This window comes from Macaca thibetana, chromosome 5 (assembly GCF_024542745.1).
Source record: "Macaca thibetana thibetana isolate TM-01 chromosome 5, ASM2454274v1, whole genome shotgun sequence".
NCBI lineage: Eukaryota > Metazoa > Chordata > Mammalia > Primates > Cercopithecidae > Macaca > Macaca thibetana.
Genome location: NC_065582.1, coordinates 384,549 through 389,114, shown reverse-complemented (window position 1 = coordinate 389,114; position 4,566 = coordinate 384,549). Strand labels below are relative to the sequence as shown.

The following is a 4,566-nucleotide window of genomic DNA, read 5'->3' as shown; positions in this document are numbered from 1 at the left end:
TGAGGTGTAAAAACTCTCTTCTTTTACTTAGTTCTGTGCACGGACAGAATCATCTGCCTACTCATGACCAATCTGGTATTGGGGGTGTGACATTCTGATCACCCAGGTTGGGTCAAGTGCCTACCCTCAACATGGGAGGCAGAGATTTATGAGTTGGGTGAGGAAAGAGAAGTAGTTCCAGCAAAGGAAAGGAAAATGCACTGAACTACAGAAATGGGGAGAAGCAATGAATATTAAAAGAAACAGACTTACGTTAGGAGAAAATGGCAAAACTAGGGTAGATTCCCATATATCTCAGCAGGGTACTAGAGAGCCCCACGTGTTAATACACAAGAATACATTCTATGGAAGATGTTATTATTATCTGTATGAAACTGGATGCCCACTGGAATTTGTACATGAATGCACAATGCAGTCACTCACGACCACAAATTCTGCAGTAGAGCTTCCCACATGTGGGGCAATTCCAGGGATCCGCACATCCCTATAATGGATCCAGAGTGTAATGGATATGGATAAGCCGTGCCCTGGGAAAACTGCCTTTAAGATCATGATATCTGCCCTGCCAGGGAAGTATGAAACTGGATATTTCTAAGGCACATTGAAACAAACCTCCTTTTTAGCAACAAGTTACGGGTATTTTGAAAATCCCTGACTGCAAAATGCATAGAAATAGCAGATAAAATACAGTAAACATGGACTTAAATGCATAGTTGTGCTTCCAAGAGAATAAGAGAAATACCCAGGGGAAAATGGCAAAGCAGAAAACCTGAATGGTCAATTAATACAAAAACCACGAGTGCTCTGGAAACATTTCCCAATCTCAAGAATCTAGAGACTTGCATCTGAAGTCTGTGTAGGGTAGCAGAAGACAAGGCTTTAGATCACTGCAAGGTAGAGACCTCTGCATAAATTCAGAACTCATTAATCAGGAATTAAAAGCTTCTAACAAAAGTAAAGAGATTAAAAAAAAGAGCTTGTTCATTTCATGTTCATTGCAGCATTATTCACAATAGCCAAGAGGTAAAAGCAACCTAAATATCTGTCAACAGATGAATGGATTTTAAAAAGTGGTATATACACAATAAACTACTATTCAACCTTATAAAAGAAGAAAATCCTGTCATATGTCATAACATAGATAAACTTTGGTGATATTATACTAAGTGAAATAAACCACTCACAAAAATACAAACGCAGTGCTGCATGATCCTTCTTATATGATGAGGTTTTTAAAGTAGTCAAACTCTTAGAAACAGAGACGTAAAATGATAGGTGCCAGGGACTCGCGGAGCGGGAAAAGAGGAGCTGTTCAATGGGTAGAGAGTTTTATAGGTGAATCCCAAACTCTAATCCTACTTAAGCTGGTATAGAGGATAGAAACAAAGATAAGACTGTAGATTTATGAACAATAGAAAGTGCAAATCAAGCATTCTATACCTAGCCAAACTGTCATTCCTATATGGAGACGAAAAGAGAAAAAGAGTCTCAAACATGCAGGAATGTAGGACAATCATTTGTACAACTTTACTGAAAAAATATTCTCCAAATTAAAATAAATGTGGCTGGGCACAGTGTCTCATACCTGTAATCCCAGCACTTTGGGAGGCCGAGGTGGGTGGATCGCTTCAGGCCAAGAGTTCAAAACTAGCCTGGGCAACATGGTGAAATCCCATCTGTAGTAAAAACTCAAAAATTAGTCAGGCCATGGTGGCGGGTACCTGTAATCCCAGCTGAGGCAGGAGAATCACTTGAACCTGGAGACAGAGGCTGCAGTGAGTGTACCACTGCACTCCAGCCTGAGTGACAGAGGGAGACTGTCTCCAAGAAAAATGAAGCAAACAGACAAATACATTTTACACCAGCAAAGATCAAATTACTTGTGATTATAGTGCTCATCATTTACTGGGTATATAATCTCTATCAGTAGTTTCACTAGATACTTTATAAATGTCATTTCTGTCTATCCTTTAACAGGTCTCTAAATTAGATGTTCTATCCACTTTATGGATATGAGAAATCTAAGAGAATTGACTAACCCACTCTTAGATTTCTCATCTATGAAGTGGATAAAATAGCTCATTTAGAGGCTTTGTAATTTGCAAAATATCATATCGCTGGGATTGTAAATTGATCCTAGTACTTTTTGATTTTTTGACTTAAAGTCATGCTGAAGTGTGCTGGGTTGACAAGCATTCTAAAATTCAGCACAAGGCATAAGCAAAGTGGCATCTTTTCCTACTGGGGTAAAGGAGCCAGACCACCAAAATAATCAGTTCTTTAAACCTTTGTGATGACTCACATCCTTGAAACTTTATGAACTCTTAACATGATATCGTGTACACTGGAAAAATACAATGTACATTTTTAATAAAAATGGAGTGGGTTTTAGGAGATCTGTAGCAGTCACAGCTGACATCCAAACTGTTCTATTTCACGCGTGGAGGTTTCCATCTTCCACCACCACGACCTCCACCTTCCCACTCTTCACTCCTTACTTTACTGATCAGTTACCATTTTTCTCTCTTCCAATTCGATTTAAAGTGACAGGACGGGACAGAACGACATAGAAATCACAGGGTTTGTGCGACCTGGAAAATGGGGTCCATGCAAACCTCTGGACCACGTTTTCTCAGGGGTAGACTTGATGCTCAGATGCTGATGTTCTGCGCTGGGCCTTTTGGGTTCCTCCTCCTCATTCGCTCTTGCTCCTAAGCATCACCTGCTCTGACTTGTAATCGTTGTTCTAACATCCCCTAACACAAAGGAGTTAACTGAAGCTCTGAGAGGCCTGGAGGTCAGTCGTGGACCTTCACATTATTTGACTTTAAACAAATCTTGAAAGATTCATCCCCGTCACATGGCACCTGTGTGCATGGAGAGGCATTCACCTCACGCCAGTACAAAAGCAGCAGCAGCGTTTGCCAGAAATCGTGGGATTCCTCTCCTCCCTGCGGGTTCCGGGTCTGAATTGCCAGGCCTGCTTTGTCAGGAGTGATACATGTAAGAGTCATGGCTGGGTGGGGCTGGATTGTGCTATGGCACGTAAGGGATGAAAGTGAGAGATATTTCTTAATTACAAATGTATGTTCTTTATTCTTCTAAGTTTGGATTCACACCCCTCAATTCCATTTATTTTTGCACAAAATCTCACTGTATCATTAATGGATTGTCCAGTGCATTGACAATATCATAATCTATCAACTCTAACCTGACTAAGCATGCACTTGTTATTTTAAAAAATGAGAAAACTGGCATACATGCTTCAGCCAAGAATTTGCCACACCTGCATTGTGTACGCAGCTGGTTTAATTATAGACATAATGTGTTTAGCATAGTATGTACAAAGCGGCATCACATCTGAACATCTCATTGGATGTATTTCCTGAGACCTGTTTGCTACTGTTCTTTCCTTTGTGACTGTCCTTACCTTTATGACTGTCCTTACAGAATATTTTTATTAATTAGTAATTTACCTAATTACTATTTTATATAGTTTTATTAATAGTAATATATCTAATTACTATTAGAGAATTAATTATATTTCAGCGCCTAGCTGAAACTGCAATCTTATTCCATCACATCTGGAAATGGGTGCACGCTCATAGCTCCTTTGCAATCTTATTCTGTCACATCTGGAAAGGGGTGCACGCTCATAGCTCTTTTTGAAGATAATTAGGCCTCACAGAAGGAGTCATGATCTACATTTCCTTGAACATCCAGAAAGCAGAAATGACGATACTGTGACTGACGGTGTCTGTGTTCTGAGGAGACTGTTTTGGTAAAATCAGTTTCTTAGCACCAAGTTCTTAGGTGACCGGTGGCACAGAACACCACTCGCATCACTGAATACAAACTGACTTGGGGTCTATAGGGTGATGGCAGTTGAGGGTTGACAGCAGTGCTGTAGGAACAAGACTCGAATCACACAGAGAGCATCTACATGGAGCAGTGTGGTGATATATTTCCAAGCACATGGAGCAGTGTGGTGATATATTTCCAAGCACACAATTTCTACAACAGGTCAACCGCAATTCTCACACAGCTAACCCCACCCTAAAGTGAATATTCAGTAAAAGCAATCATATCTTTATTCCAAACCATCTGAATTCACTGACTTTTATAAATATGTTATTTTGTTCTATCAAATGAATTCCACTCCTGGATTCCTTAAAACAAGTCCTGCGCTACTTTGTAGGTAAAATGATCAATTTGCATAATTACTTCATTTCAAGTTATTAAACTGCTAAGGCAGCAAAATTCTTTAAGCTACTTTTTGCTAAACTCTAATCATTAAGTGAAACAATATTTTTCCCTCAAAAAAAGGTACCAGTTTCCTGGAAATATTCTTCATGGCTTTATTTCCTCTGCTAATTGATCCTGGTCATTTAATTCAATAACTTTTATAAACTTAAAATTATAAAAATTTAATTGACTTTTGCTTAGCTTCCAATTATGTCTAATTTGTTTCTATTCAGTCTCATTAAATCCAGTTATGGTTGGACTAATAGTAATTACTCCCAATAGTTAATGTACTTTAAAATAAGGACTCTGTCTTCCGTTATT

At 39.0% G+C, this 4,566-nt stretch overlaps 1 pseudogene; it reads right to left on the bottom strand.

The window, feature by feature from the left end:
* Positions 1-395: 395 nt before the first annotated feature.
* On the bottom strand, positions 396-577 carry LOC126955877 (uncharacterized; annotated as a pseudogene).
* Positions 578-4,566: the final 3,989 nt, after the last annotated feature.